The sequence below is a fragment of the Sinocyclocheilus grahami genome, unplaced genomic scaffold, assembly GCF_001515645.1.
Source record: "Sinocyclocheilus grahami isolate Dianchi unplaced genomic scaffold, SAMN03320097.WGS_v1.1 scaffold583.1, whole genome shotgun sequence".
Classification (NCBI taxonomy): Eukaryota; Metazoa; Chordata; class Actinopteri; order Cypriniformes; family Cyprinidae; genus Sinocyclocheilus; species Sinocyclocheilus grahami.
The window spans coordinates 305,457-322,795 of NW_015505762.1; the positions used below are offsets into that span (position 1 = coordinate 305,457).

The 17,339-nt window shown below is 37.2% G+C and overlaps 1 pseudogene; it reads right to left on the reverse strand.

Moving 5' to 3' along the window:
• The window catches only part of LOC107556910 (attractin-like), a 155,739-nt pseudogene that overhangs the window by 121,112 nt on the left and 17,288 nt on the right, over positions 1-17,339 (reverse strand).

Consider the following 17,339-nt stretch of genomic DNA (forward strand, 5'->3'; position numbering starts at 1 on the left):
CTACCTGAAAAACTAAAAAGCAATTTATTTAATTCGAAGGCCTGTCGTTATTTTTTATTTGTGCTATCATTATTAATTTCTTTATTTGTACTTATTTTATTACTGACTGCTTACTTGTAATTTTTTATTCAATTCAAAGTTTGAAATCAATCAAATCTCGTGCTACTGCACCAAAATTACCCCACTGTAAAAATAAAAAACCACTGAGTGAGCAAAAATTTGTGAGATAGCTAGTTATAATGGTAATTAAATAATGTTTACATATGTATAAAAGCCTACATTAAAATCTGTCATATAAATTGGTCTCTTCATTAGAAATTAGCCTACTGATTGCCACCATTGATTTTTAATAATATAAAAAATATTTGTATGACATTATATTCTGCAGTTCTTCCCTGTTGTACCGAATATCTATAGTTTTCAAATTATCATATCGAAGTTAGAAATTCAAATATTGTGACAAAATTAATTTTGTAGGGTGCCACAAGTTTGTTAAAATTTCCAAAGGGTGCCGTGACTAAAAAAAGGTTGGGAAACACTGTACTAGAGGTCTTCACGGGCCCACTTGGATCCGAAAACCCGAGGTCCGACCCGGGTTCGGTATTAGCGGCCTCGGGTAATTTAAAATAAACATGCTTTTCCCAAATGGACCCAATTAGACCCAAATTCTTTTAACCTATCCCGAATGTGTAGGTTACTTTCACTTTCGAGAAAGTGGAACGTTAAGAGAGAAACGCACATAGAAAAGGAGCAACAACTAATTCATAATCCTCGCACACAGACATCATCTTATAGATATGAGATCCATCAGGAAAATCCACTCGCTTCATTATGCTGCGTGTTCATGCAGGGCTTTTCTTTTTTGTGTGCAGAAGCCTTTCGCCGGAGATCAGGTTGCAGACAACAGCGAATCCATGATTAGGCTATCGATTTATTTTTTTATCAAACTATCACTTTTATTTTTCAAATCCACTGGTCACAATTGAAAGCGGAGCTCAGAAATACCTTGTATCCATCAGGCAGGCACTAATATAAAGTAACCTAATCATAAATTGAATAAATGTTAAATAAATCAAAGTAATGGAAAAGTGGCCAAATCAGTCAACAGGACACTGGGATTTTTCCTGACTGACTGCGGGGCTGCAGGCTGTACACACGTGTCGGACTCGGGTCTAATTTCATCAGGTCTGTCTCGGGTCGGGTTTTTCTTTAAAAAAAAAAAAAAATTTATGCACGTCGGGTTCGGGTAAGAAGTGATTCGGGTTGGGTACAGATTTTAGGACCCGAGAAGACCTCTAGCATATACACATACAATTATGACAAAATACCGATCTTGACAATCTATTGTGACAAATGCTGTCTGTTGTGTCTTAAGTGAACGAGAACAGCTGAGAAAGAAATTGGATGTGTATCATTAGGCTATATTGGATCCATGCATTAGGTCTTAAAGGGGCAGCAGCCTAATAAAGATGTGGGGACAATGTCTTGTATAAACAGGCTAAATATACACTGGAAAAGGAGATCAGAGTGGCAAAGAGGAATTATTCTGAAAAAATAAGGATTAAATTCTCTTCCAGTGACTCAGCATCAGTGTGGAAAAGTCTGAAAGAGATCACCAACTACAAGACACCATCCCCCCCAGCACTGTGGAGAATCAACAACTGGCAGACGATCTGAACGAGTTCTATTGCAGGTTTGAAAAAACAACTCCCACCCACCCTGAACACCTCTCCACACAACCATTCACACCTCCAGCAACCCCCCTCTCCCCCACACCTGCAATTCAGATCAGCGAAGACGAGGTGCGCCAGGTCTTCCGGAAGCAGAAAAGGAAAAAAGCACCAGGCCCAGATTGTGTTACACCAGTCTGTCTGAAATCCTGTGCTGACCAGCTGGCCCCCATCTTCACACAGATCTTCAACAGATCACTGGAGCTGGGCGAAGTCCCTTCATGCTTCAAATGCTCCACCATCATCCCCATCCCAAAGAAATCCAAAATTACAGGACAAAATGACTACAGGCCTGTGGCTCTAATGTCTGTGGTCATGAAGTATTTTGAAAAACTGGTGCTGGCCCACTTGAAGGACATTACTGGATCTTCAGTTTGCCTACAGAGCAAACAGGTCTGTGGACGATGCAGACTGTCTGATTCAGCTCAGCTACCAAATCTGACCTCAGAGGACTACAGAGGGTACACCGGACTGCTGAGCGAATCATTGGTACAACCCTCCCTTCTCTCCAAGAACTGTACTCATCCAGAGTGAGCAAAAGGGCTGGCAAAATCACTCTGGACCCCTCACATCCAGCACACTCCCTCTTTGAACTGTTGCCATCTGGTCGACGCTACAGAGCACTGAGCACCAGAACGGCCAGACACAGGAACAGTTTCTTCCCTCAGGCAATCCATCTCATGAACACTTGACAATAACTGTGGAACACACACTATTTATTCATTCATCCACTTATTTATCTAACACACATACTCAGTCTACATTTCAGTTTGCACATAATATACCTGTACATGCAATTGTCGATTTGTATATTTTTATTCCTTATTTACTTGTTCTATTTTTTATTTATTTTTATTTTTTATTCTGTCACTGTCATTCTATCACACTGTGGAAGCTTCTGTCACGAAAACAAATTCCTCGTATGTGTAAACATACCTGGCAATAAAGCTCATTCTGATTCTGATTCTGATCTTCTGATAATACCTGCTGCTGTCATTATGCTCATCAAACCACAAAACACGTTTTGACAAAGATGAATATATTTTTTTATTTATACAGTGAACACAATGCAGTTTTATTTTACACTTAATTATTAAATTTCTGTATCTGAATACTACCTTATTGTAACATTGTTCTGTTGTATTTATCTATGCTTGTAATTTGTGTAGCCGAGGGGTGGCGAAGTCCGGTCCTAGAGAGCCGCAGCCCTGCAGAGTTCAGCTCTAACCCTAATTAAAACTCACCTGCCTGTAGCTTCTTAGTAACAGTTCAGACCTTGATTAGCTTGTTCAGGTGTGTTTGATTACGGTTGAAGCAAAACTCTGCAGGGCTGCGGCTCTCCAGGACCGACGTTCGCCATCCCTGGTGTAGCCTATTTGTTCTTATTTTTACTGGCTGTTCACTTGTCTCTTTAATAATGTTTGAACTTTCTTAGGCTAAGAGTTTTTGCTGTGGTATCGTACTTAAGGAAAACAAAGTTACATATATTTTTTTTCTTGCCGATCTGAAAAACGATCCAATCTGTAGCTCAAAAACCGTAATATGATCCAAACCGTGAGATTTGTGATCCGTTGAACCACTAAGTTTTACACATTTTGGCTTATCAGAGTTGATCACAATCAAGCCAAGTATAAGAACACAAGCTGTTCTCCAAAATACAGCCCTGGGACAAACAGTATCAGTACACAGAGTCCCGTCTTTCAAGCAAACCCAAACAACACTAGAGGCGGCGAGATTGAGACAGAGAGATCTGTACTCAGCGCTGTGAGAGGCGAAGAGGAAGAGAGCCAGGAAACAATTAGTGAAGCCTCCCCCCAAAAATCTACAAATTCCCAGAACTGTGAGCGAATTACAAAACATGTATAAACAAACTTGATGATGAACAGCTTCCTTAATAACTCTTAACTAGAGGTCGACCGATATGGCTTTTTTACTGGCCGATGCCGATATTTAGCAATCAGGGCAGCCGATGGCCGATATATGATGCTGATTTTTTTGGGCCGATATGTTTGGCTGATTTTCTTTTTTTTTTTTCATCTCATAAAAGTGAGTTTTGAGCAAATGAATATTGCAGGGTACAATATAGTAATAGTAGTAGTAGTAGCCTAATTCAGAGTAATAATACATGGCTCAAAACTTAAGCACCTTCAAAACTTAAGCAAAACTTGCGCACAACTCGTAGTCTTGAGCGCAAATGGAGAAAAACTAACTTGGACATTTTTAGAATTGCGTGGAAAAACAGTATCCCACCTACAATCCCTGCTGGTACAAGACTCGAACCCACAACCTTATGAGTCCGACTCTCTAACCATTAGGCCACGACTTCCCCGGATAAGTCAGATAAGACAGAGATATTACTTATTGGACCAAAAGACAGTGCACAGAATCTCGTGGATTACAATTTGCAACTAGACAGATGTACGGTTACTTCCTCTACAGTCAAAAATCTGGGTGTTATATTAGATAGCAACTTGTCTTTTGAAAATCATATTTCCCATGTTACAAAAACAGCATTCTTCCATCTTAGAAACATTGCCAAGTTACGAAACATGATACCTGTTTCTGATGCAGAAAAGCTAGTTCATGCATTCATGACCTCTAGACTGGACTATTGTAATGCACTGCTAGCTGGTTGTCCTGCATCTTCAATAAACAAGCTACAGATAGTCCAAAATGCAGCGGCTAGAGTCCTTACCAGGTCAAGAAAATATGACCATATTACCCCAATTTTACAGTGTCTGCACTGGCTACCCATTTTTCCCACTGGTCGCTCTTTTGCAACTAACTTTCTCAGCTGGTCGCACAATCACATGATTTGGTTGCAATATATATACTTTTTTTTTTTTTGCGCTACAACATGGGATTATTCGATGCATGCTGATGAACTTTTATCATAGTTCATAGTTATATGGAAACTAAAGTTGTTAACATTCAACTCATTGTTTATCATCAGTAGTATTATTTGTGATTTGAATTTTGTGAATGGGAGTTTCTCTTTTGCTGTGTTAAGCGCAGGCTTCGGATGTTTTCACTTTCGAATTCGCGATCTTGTTGTCACTGTTTTGCTTACATACATCTACACACCTTCCATTTTTTAAGACTAAAACAAAAGATGGATTCATTGTTATTCTTAATCAAAAAGCACAAAAACAATAAAATCAGTAAGATACAATGACAAACTAGCTTACAAAACGTTTATTAACAAAAATAAGATGAGGCATGGCACACACCACATGCTGTATTATATACCGACTAATAAATTACAGAACCTTTAGCAAACACTGAGGAATCAAATAAATAAATAAAAGAGAGTCTCCATAGCTTAAGGTAAACAGCAAAGATACGTTTTTCAAAAATGAAAACAAAAAGAAAAGTAAAACTAACGGTGACAGTGCTTGCATGTTTTTTCCCCCCCACAAGAATACCAGCATGTTCACCTTCTCTGGTTTAAGAAGCGGTCTTTAACTTGACTTTTGCTTGAAAACCATCCATCGTTTCCTCAATATGCGCTTCATTTTTGCTGTAGCTGAGTAGCTATACTCTCTAAGCTCTGTTTCGTTATGCTTTCAGTTTCGTTTGCCCTTTGATATTTCTCATATGCAGAAATTGAAGCGCTTATGAGTTGACCAACGCGGTGGTCGCACCAGTGCGACCGCACACAAAATTTTGTCGCACAGGCAGAAAAAATGGTTGCAGTCTGGAGCCCTGCATATTAAAGTTCATAAGTGCAGCGCTGCTTTGTTTACAGCGGAAACCAAGAAAACGCTTTAAGCGCCACCTGCTGGCAGAGAGTGAATCTGCGTCTCATTCAGCACGTCTGCTCTTTCCGTTTCATGCAGATATTTTTTTATGCATAGTTTCACAAAACTGAAGTCAAACCATTCTGTTTTTGCTTCAAATTTAGAAATTATACAATGTAATTTAGATTAAAATCTGCTCATGTTGCATGTATGCAGCATCTTTGTTTGGATCATGATTAAAAAGCAGTGGTTGCCTCTAATTTTAAATGGAAAGAGCACAGACAAAGCCTTAGTTTGTTTATATGAAGAGATTTATTTTATTTGTGTTACTTATTTATTTGATTTGGGGCTTGTTTTAAATTTTCAATTTAGTTTTGTTATTTACATTTACATTAAATTTAAATGTTGTTATTTAGCAAACGCTTTTATCCAAGGCGACTAACAAATGAGGACAATAGAAGCAATCAAAACCAACAAAAGAGCAATAATATGCAAGTGTTATATGAGTATATTATTATAGTGTTATATTTCAATTTCACAAAGAAACGTACAGTATTTTGTCTAAGCAATAATAAAATGACACATTTAATTTATAATTTGTCTTAAATCTCATTTTGTAAAAAAAAAATCGTGAATCGAATCGTGAAATCAAAATCGTGAATCGAATTGTGAGTTGAGTGAATCGTTACATCCCTACAAATAAGCACTGCGTTCACAAACGCTACTTTATCAGGCCTTACAGGAAACACAAAATGAAAATGACACCAAAGCTTTTCTGAAGACGCTCAGTTCTTTTCAAAGATACATTCATATAAAAACACCAGCGATGCATTTATTTTTGAAACGTGCAGTGTTCAGTTTATTCAATGAAGTAATAACTCAATGTATGGGAAACACTGGACACTGCTATAAGTCAAATTGCCAAGTGATAACAAAAATAAAAAAAGTTCACACATATTACACAGCCTGCTGCTCATAACTGCACTGGCCACGAGCGATGACATCGTGGATGCTATTGTCAGACCTACACACACATTTCATGAGGAAAGTTAACGTGCACGTTATAATCAGCCCAGATGTTTCATCTAAATTGCATGCGTTTCTACTTTCACATGCAAATGACTTCTTGCACTTATGAATATGATCACTTTCCGGCATCAATTCTAGTAGGGTAAAACATAACTACGCTTTCGAAATGGTCTGTTTTGCCCTGCCATTAGCTGAAGCTGTGTGTGAACATTAAGCGGCTGCAGAGTGTGAGTTGCTCCGTCTCTCACGCAGCCAGAGAGAGATTCTCCGGTGTTCCGCAACAACGCTTAGCTGCCTGCAGATGTGCCTGCCTATAAATCGGCCTAATTTGCAGCACAATCGGCCGATGCAGATTAATTAAAAAATGCCAAAGACCTCTACTCTTAACATCAGAGCTTACGTACAGTATTCAAGTCGCTAATGTATATACTGTACAAATGATTAATGTCATGTCAATCTCACGATAATGATAATGTAACCATAGCAATAGTGACTAAAAGTAAATATCAATGCACACAATGCAAGGTCGGTCAAAGAGCAATGTGTGATGATGATTGTCACCAAACTCACTCTCAAAATGCAGTCCTGAAATGCATCAATCTTGTTAATAAATGAACTCTCTGTTAGAAGCATGATTGTCCAGTAGCTTACTGTCATTACTATGCTTGAGCCAAAAGACAACTCACCTTGCCATCCTGGTTTGCACTGGCAGCGTTTGGCGGCGCGGTCACATCGTCCCCGCAGAGGGAAGCCACAGTGAGAGGAGCAGTAGGGCACATCACAGGCCTCTCCTTTCCAGCCGTCCTCACATACACACTGCACAGAGTCACTGGAATTCCCCACACGACACTCCCCACGATCGGAGCAGTTATTGGGGCAGGTATTTAACCTGGGTAGAGCAGAAAGACACAGAGAACTCAATGCAACAGGAAATCCCACATCTGTATTGATAAACTAAAATGTGTGCAAGTGTGCAATTGCTGCATTACTGGCAGAACTGCTTAAATAAGGATCGTTTCTGGTCTTCCATTGTTTGGACATCAATTTCTTGCTAACAGCTTACTTCAGGTAGCCCCACGCCATTGGCCAAGACTGAAGTTGATATGTCAGACTGCTCAATCAAAGCAAAGTTCTGATAGAGCCAACATGTTTACAATTTTCAGGAACAGTGTTGTTATTGTTAACTACTAACTAGGGCTGTATGACATTAATGGAAAATGTGATAACCTGTTTAATAATTGTGTGATTTTGTGACAACCTGTTAAATAACAAGTGATTTGGAATGCATATATTTAAATACATTTAAAAGCTGAAAACGATATGAGCAGCATACTACTTTCGGCACTAAATTGATAGCTATTTGTGTCAACCTAAACCTTTCTTTGCAACTTTCTAAAGTATTCAAATCATTCCATTGTTGCAAGTCCTTGCAATATGCAAATCACGATTTGTAAAATTCCATTATTTTGATCTATTTTTCAGCCCTGTTGCTGACCAAAACTATTAAAATAATGTATTAATTGAAATAAAGCTGAAATGCAAATAAAAATAAATATACATATTATTTAAATAAATATTTTTATGCAATGAAAAACTTTTTATTTTAGTTGCCAAGGCAACATTTCAAATTATCATCAAATTAAGTTAAAGTACTAAAAGTAAAATGCAACAAAAATATAAAAAGCTAATTCAAAGTAAATAATAAATACTAAATAAATACTTACATTTTATATGAATGCTATAATAACACTGTTCAGGTAGTCAACCTACAAATGGTGTACTTGAAGCACTTTTATGTTGATTAAAAAAAATATATAATCTTTATTTTTTCCCAGTACAGAATTTTTATGACTGAAAATTGATTTTATACTATAAATCTAGTTATTTACTGTTTTACTAAGATACATAAATGAATTAAAAATCCTAAAAATAGAATTTTACATGGTGATATCAGCCATCAAAACATTATAAAATATAGACAACAGTTCACTAATTTTGTAATACGGTTCAGACAAAACCCGATATTATTACTGATTTTCCTTGCACCCACCACAACTTATGTAAGCCTATTGTTACACTGTTTGCTTGGGCATTTACCTTTTCCAGCACACAGTTGGACATTGTACTCAGTAGACATTAGATGTTGCCAATATTGTCTGCCCATTTCCCCTATAAAACAGTGTCTGGCTTTACAACGGACATTTAGTCCAGGCTAAAAATGTCTTGATTCAGATTTAGCTGCAGTACACCGATTTAGCGACACTCTGAACTGCAAAGCTGTGTCACATTGCCCTGTCCATAAAGGATTTACAACAACCAAATATAAACTTACATGAGACATTTGGTTAATATTTGAACTTCATCTTAAGTTAATAATTGCTTTTGTACCTCGAAGGTATGTAATAAGAAACTGAGGGAGGAGCTCGATTGAGGTGAAAACGATTTATTTCAATACAACCTGTACTGGCATTAGCCTGAACAGCCGCATTAGTAGGCAGCTCACTCCCCTCTACAGCTGAACACGGGAAGAGAATAACAGGCAGTCTAGCATCAGTTTTTCAGCTTTACGCGGTTTTGTGAGTGTCTGCAGTGTGTGTCAGGATTGGTGTTTGATGTTCTATTGATACTGCACTCCAGTGTTTTTTTGGGCCCCTGTAAATGCAGTCTCTATAGAGACCGCCGCAGTCACCGTCAGGACTTCACATGAGCAGTCCCTGCCACAGACACCGAGGTCAAAGACATCTGCGTTTCCTCTGTCCCGCTCTTCTTAAATTACTCTGACCTGCATTTTCTTGTTCTCGCTCTTGTTCTCTAGCGCACAGAGCCTTAAAGGGACAGTCCAGCCAAAAATTGGTCAGCATTTACTCACTCTCGGTTTTTTCCCAGATCTGTCTGACTTTTTCTTATATGGAACTCTAAGAAAAAAAAAAAGAAGTAGATATCGCATTCACATTTAACTCCAGTAGATATCGCATTCACATTTAAACTTGACATGTTAAGATCAATCATGGAGCAAGTGAGAACCAATGATGTTTAGCACTACTTTTCACCTACGGTTTGTTTTTTTTGTACTGCATTTAGTATTATTACAGTATACATATTGCATACAAAAAAGTTTTGGGACAGTAAGATTTTTTTATATATTTATATAGCAAGGATGAATTAAAATGACAAAAAAAGAAAGATATTTATATTGTTACAAAATAATTCTATTTGAACTACTGTTTTGTTTTTTTGGTAATTTTCTGTTTATCAAAGAATCCTGAAAAAAATGTATCATGCTTTTCACCAAAATATCAAGCAGCACAACTGTTGTCAGCATTGATAATAATAAGAAATGTTTCTCGAGCATCAAATCAGCATATTAGAATGATTTCTGAAGAATCATGTGCCATTTAAAACTGGAGTAATGCTGCTGAAAATTAAGCTTTGCCATCACAGAAATAAATTACATTTTAAAGTATATAAAAATAAGAACAGTTATTCTGAATTCCTATAATATTTGTAGAGATGCACCGATTGCAATTTTCTTGGCCGATTCCGATTTTTTTAAATTGTGACCTGCCGATACCGATTTTTGCTGATTCCGATTTTCTTTCTAAAAACTATAATTGACAGCATATACAAACAAAAATCTATGCAAATTTCAATGCAAAAATTATTTTCATAATAAAATAAATTATTAAACATTCCAATTCCCCCAATCTGGACTAAGTTACAGATTTTGTCTCACTTAAACAACTCTCAAAATAAAGTGCTCTGTGACTGGAAAGAGGAAGAAATAGTTAACTTAAAATGAGTTGCTGTATGTAACAAAACAGATGTCATTTCCCACTATGTTTATAAATTGTATTTTTTTCCCCTTAACCTTACTAAACATGTCATCTTTCACATCAAATTCTTACTTTGTTTCAATTAATTCAGTTAGAATAATAAGAAACTGTAGAGTTGTTACCATTCAAACGAATTTAGTATTAACAAACTCTATCTTTCCACTGCTGAGGAAACAGAAGCAGCATCTGAAGTGGCAATAGATCCATTTACACAGACAGTTTGATGAAGCTTGAGGTGCCATAAATGCATTTCACTGCAAAATTTCAAATGCATAAATAATTTTATATAGGGATGCACCAAATGTTCGGCAACTGAAATTATTCCTGAATAAGCGAAAAGGTCGAATAATATGTACCGAACAATGACTAACGCGATCAAATAGAGGCACGCGCTAATGCAGCAAACATGTCGGCAGTGTGAAAGTATTTTAAACTATCAGAGAAAGACGCAGAAATCATTACAAGCACGAAGCACAGACAGCGAGAGACTGTTTAGTGCTGCATCACATGTTTCCGATGAGAAGAAGAGGTGGCTAATGCTGGTGGTTAGGCTACTGCATGATGATTGAAATCACCTCAAACGATTAGTAAATAAACTGCAGAATGTTATATTTTCTAATGCACGCATGAATTTCATGTATTCTGACAGCGCTGCACGTTCAAAGTTCAAAGTCCAAAGCGCGAGGAAAATCTGTGCTGAAACTGTTACTCGTCAGTTGCTCAGTAACATTTTTGTGAATTTTTTTAAAGGCATGTGACAATGTGATACATGCGACAAACATCTTCCCAAATTCGTAATGAGAATAATTTAATTTATAAAGCTGCATGCTGTTGTTAACAAAAAAAAAGCACTGAGATCTTCCTGCGGGTTTCTGCCAAAATAAAAGCCGAGAAAAAGCAACAACTCCATCAACATTCATAAATAATAGTATTGTAATTTTACTGTTGTTCTGTAAAATAAAATAAAAAAGCAAGACTATAATAATGATAATAATAATTACCCTACAACAGCTCTATTAATACATTTATTATAACATTCACACACAGTGTTCAAATTGGGATCTGTAATATATTCTAATGTTTTAAAAGAATTCTCTTCTGCTAAGCAAGGCCACCTTTATTTGTACAGTTAAAAAAATACATGCTTGATTCAAGTCTCAAAAATGGCCAAAAAATATTAGGCTATTTTACGAACTTATTAATTTTAAGTAAAATTTTGCTTTGCTGGTATAATGTCTGCTAGAATGTTAAAAAATGTTCGGTCAGTGTTAAGTAAATATTTTTAAATTGTTGTTTTGTAATAGATTTTTTATTTGAAAAGCAGGATAAAACAGTAAAAAGCACATTTTGGCTATTTAATTTATGCAAAAGTGAAAAAAAAAAATTGAAAAAATGGGGGAAAAAATGCGAAAAACCGTGTTCGGTATTCGGCCCAGTTTTTCATTTTGTTCGGCTTCGGCCAATAATTTTAATTTGGGTGCATCCCTAATTTTATACGATTAAAGGGTTAGTTCAGCCAAAAATACAGCAGCAGCTGTATCGATACTGTCGCATCACGTGACGTCGAGTGTCCATTTTAGCAATGTACTATTCAAAATAGATCAGAGGATTCTGCCACCGCCGACAAAGGTAAAATAAAAAAATGAGACAATTTTGGGTTTTACACTCAAACGGAGAGTGAGACATTAGACATGAGTCATGCCATATGCAAGAACTGCAAAGCAAAAGTTAAGTATTCCGGCAACACGACGAACCTCTCTCTGCATATGATGAGACATCATCCAGACCACCTAGCCTCGGTCGGAGCAGGTAGCAGCACACACCTGTCGTCTCAGAAGCAGCCAACCTTGCCTGATGTTTTTAACTCGAAACTCCCATCCACGTCGCAGCGCTCTCAGAAGATAACAAATGCTTTAATGCGTTTCATATATCAGGATTTATGGCCATACTGCGTTGTCGAGAATAACGGCTTCAGACAATTGCTTCACGAGTGTGAGCCACATTACACAATACCGACACGGCAGTTTTTAACAGAAACGGCAATTCCTTGTTTGTATGATGAAGTTAAACGAGACGTTCTGCTGTCACTCTCTTCTGCAGAGAGAGTTTCCATTCCTGCGATGCGTGGACTTCGTGAGCAACCTAGTCGTATATTACGATATCCTGCCACCACATAACGCCACAATGGGAACTTGTCTCGAACATTCTGCAGACCAGAGCAATGTTTGACAATCACACAGGAGAGAACATGGCAGATTTGCTCAATGATGTGATGCACGAATGGGGAATAAAGGACAAAGATCCAGTGCTAGTGACTGATAATGCATCTAATATGTCAGTAGCTGCAGAAATAGCCAAATTAGTTCACATGAGATGCTTTGCGCACTGTTTGAACCTGGCTGCTCAACGGGCTCTGATGTTACCGACAGTTTCCCATCTTCTTGGAAGAGTTCGGAACATCACAAAATTTTTTAGGAAAAGTACAAATCGCCTGCCATGTCCTGCACGAGAAGCAAAAGTTACTTGGCCTTCCTGAGCATAAGCTGATGACCGATGTCTGCACGAGGTGGAACAGCACACATGACATGTTGGAGCGATTCGTAGAACAACAGCCTGCAATTTGTGCTGCATTACTCTCAGTTGAGGTGCGGAAAAATGCCAAAGATCTGTGGACATTAACAGAAGCAGACATAACCTGTGCTGAAGATGTAATAAATGCACTGAAGCCACTTAAATTGGCAACGCATGTTATGTAGGATGAGAAAACCCCTATGGTTTCAATCATCACACCTTTGCATGCTCCGTTAAGTCGCGGCACATTGAAAACACTGACTTGGCAGTGACGCGGGACAAAGATCGCTGTGGCTGGAGATCTGGAGAAAAGATATGAGCGTGAAATGCCCTTTCTGAACATGACCTCAGCGCTGGATCCACGCTTTAAAGCACTGCCCTTTTTGGAAGAGGAGAACAGACAGGATGTAAAATACACTAAAATGGCAATGGAGGCATCACAGACTTCACTTGCAAGGGTAACTTAGAAGGTCAGAAAACTAGTTAATGCTCATTATATCAGCTAGTTATATTATAATGCTAGTTATTGTCTTATATGCAGTGTAAAAGAACCTATAAAACCAAGTAATACGTTTTTATCTATCTACACTGTAAAAATGTTTTGTTGGAGATAAACTGAAAATATTTACTTTTTATTAAGTTTTTATTAATGTGGGTTACATGAGATCTGTAAAAGTTATTAATTACAATGTCATGTTATGATTATTTCAGAACCAGAATAATGAAGAATAACAGAAAGCAATAAATGTAATTCCAAAATTGACCCGTATCGTGATATGTATTGTACCGTGGCTTTAGTATCGTGATACGTATCGTATCGTGACATTGTTGGTGATACACAGCCCTAACATCCATAAACATTTTTTTTTTTTTTAAAGTGTCTCACACGGCTCCGGGGGGTGAACAAAGGCCTTCTGTAGCGAATCGATGCATTTTTGTAAGAAAAATATCCATATTCAAAACGTAAAAATAACAACTTTAATATAGCTTGAGCCAACAGTTGTACACGGAAGCAGTTCCGGGCTGATGAGGTATGAGGTCAGCGCTGCGCATGCGCCGGTGAGTCTCGTGAAAACCAACGTTTGTTAACAGGAGCAAAGGAAGCAAAGTTTCCTTACTTTAGCAAAGGAAAACCAGTCTCCTCTTGGCTTATATCGAAATCCTCCGACATTCTTCTTTACAAATCCTCGTTTTATACTTCTAATTAGTGACTAGGGATGTTCATTTTAACCGGTTAACCGACCGTAAAATTTTTGACCAATTAATACATCAGTTAAACGGTTTAAAAAGTAATTTAATTATTAATTTTTTCAGTAATTTATCAAAATATTTAAAAAGGTTTGCTGCATGGTTAAAATACGCTACGCGTATAAAAAAATTGTTTTTTAGTGAAAAAAAAAACAAGTCACATTTTTTTAATTTCATTCAGAAATGCCTAATGCAGACGCGAAATGTTCATAAACATTATAATAAACACTGTAAACATAGCTAGGCTATTTTAGTTCCCCTCACTCCACAACAAATCCTTTCAATTAACAGTATTTAGAAAAGAATGAAAAATATAAGAAGCTATAGCAATATAAACGACAAGCCAAAACGAATTTAGGCTAAAATGAAACTGAAACCACCGTTGGGTCTCTCATTCCACACAAAATCAAATGTTTCTGTATTCGCGATGTATTTGAATGGCAAATTATTATTTATTACGTAGGCTACTTCACTCGCGTTCCAATATCCACGTAAAACAAAATGTTTTGCATAATATCACGGCGGTACTGTGATAACACTTAATGGCACAGATTTTACTAAATTTTTTTTTCTCATATGTTTGACTGACTGTATTTTATAATGATAATGAACAGGCTGCATTGTCAAGGTAGCAATGCTTAACAGTGGAAGCAACTACTCCTTTTAGTCATAAAGATAATCGGAATTGTAAAAGGTTTGCCTTTATTTGTGTACATTCACAATAAAAACAAATCTTTGTGCTTTTGTAAAATAAGCCTAAAGAAAAATAGAATGGCGCTTTCTGCCGTCTGTTTCCTTTCGCGCAGCACAAAAATGAACCGAAGCTCTGCATACTAGATGTATATATTGTCAAGGTAGCAATGCTTAACAGTGTGCGCATGCGGCGCCGGCACAATCACTTGAACTTTTTCCTTCTAACAGTGGAAGAAACTACTCCTTTTAGTCCTAAAGATAATCGGAATTGTAAAAGGTTTGCCTTTATTTGTGTACATTCACAATAAAAACAAATCTTTGTGCTTTTGTAAAATAAGCCTAAAGAAAAATAGAATGGCGCTTTCTGCCGTCTGTTTCCTTTCGCGCAGCACAAAAATGAACCGAAGCTCTGCATACTAGATGTATATATATCCTAGCTTTATTATGTTTTTCTCCGCTCCGCTGTAGGTGCATGATGTGATATGATGACCATGTGAATCCTCATGTTCTGTTGTTTGCTGCTTTTTGCGCACGTAAAATTAATCCCCGGGAAACAAATGTTAGTATTTTTTAACGGGTCACAGACACTTATCCTTTCTAATTTAATTCAATTCTAATTTAAAATAATCTTGTCGGTTAACGGTTAACAATCGTTTAACGAGCGCCGGTTGTCGTTAGGAAAAATAACCGCAATGAACATCCCTATTAGTGACCATTGTTTTGTTTTAATCTCTCCGCTGCACTTCTGCGTGTGTCACTTCTGAGCGGCGCATGCGCAAAGCCGACCTCCATACGTCATACGACAGTAACTGCTTCCGTCTACAACAGTGAGCGCAAGCTACATTAAAGTGATTATTACATTTTGAATATGGATATTTTTCTTACAAAAACACATTGATTCTCTACAGAAGGCCTTTGTTCACCCCCCGGAGCCGTGTGAGACATTTTTTTTATGGATGGGCGCTTTTTATTTAACTTCTTTTGGACTGATGCATGCAACACCCACTGAGTGCCATGAAACAGCTTGAAAGATCAAAGACAATTTTTAATATAACTCCGACTGGATTCGTCTTTTAAAATATGTCATATACACCTAGGAAAAATTGAGGGTGAATAATTTATGGGCTAATTTTCATTTTTGGGTGAACTAACCCTTTTAATGTTTTACACATTTTTTTAAACATACATATAAATGTTGAAAAAAATGCAATGATACTTTTAAACATGACTAAACCACCAGTAGGTGGCGGCAAATGTCTGTTTTAATGAGTGAGTCATTTATTCATTCATTCAACCGATTCATTCAATAAAAGGTTTGCCTTTATTTGTGTACATTCACAATAAAAACAAATCTTTGTGCTTTTGTAAAATAAGCCTAAAGAAAAATAGAATGGCGCTTTCTGCCGTCTGTTTCCTTTCGCGCAGCACAAAAATGAACCGAAGCTCTGCATACTAGATGTATATATATCCTAGCTTTATTATGTTTTTCTCCGCTCCGCTGTAGGTGCATGATGTGATATGATGACCATGTGAATCCTCATGTTCTGTTGTTTGCTGCTTTTTGCGCACGTAAAATTAATCCCCGGGAAACAAATGTTAGTATTTTTTAACGGGTCACAGACACTTATCCTTTCTAATTTAATTCAATTCTAATTTAAAATAATCTTGTCGGTTAACGGTTAACAATCGTTTAACGAGCGCCGGTTGTCGTTAGGAAAAATAACCGCAATGAACATCCCTATTAGTGACCATTGTTTTGTTTTAATCTCTCCGCTGCACTTCTGCGTGTGTCACTTCTGAGCGGCGCATGCGCAAAGCCGACCTCCATACGTCATACGACAGTAACTGCTTCCGTCTACAACAGTGAGCGCAAGCTACATTAAAGTGATTATTACATTTTGAATATGGATATTTTTCTTACAAAAACACATTGATTCTCTACAGAAGGCCTTTGTTCACCCCCCGGAGCCGTGTGAGACATTTTTTTTATGGATGGGCGCTTTTTATTTAACTTCTTTTGGACTGATGCATGCAACACCCACTGAGTGCCATGAAACAGCTTGAAAGATCAAAGACAATTTTTAATATAACTCCGACTGGATTCGTCTTTTAAAATATGTCATATACACCTAGGAAAAATTGAGGGTGAATAATTTATGGGCTAATTTTCATTTTTGGGTGAACTAACCCTTTTAATGTTTTACACATTTTTTTAAACATACATATAAATGTTGAAAAAAATGCAATGATACTTTTAAACATGACTAAACCACCAGTAGGTGGCGGCAAATGTCTGTTTTAATGAGTGAGTCATTTATTCATTCATTCAACCGATTCATTCAATCCGCTCATTCATTCAGAAACGAGGCAAGTGACTATCCTTATGAATGGGCCACTGAATCATTGACTCACTCAATTTGTTCAAAAACGTGGATTCATTCAGTAACGAAACACCACTGTGTGTTGCTCGGAGACACACAACAGTTCTACTGTGG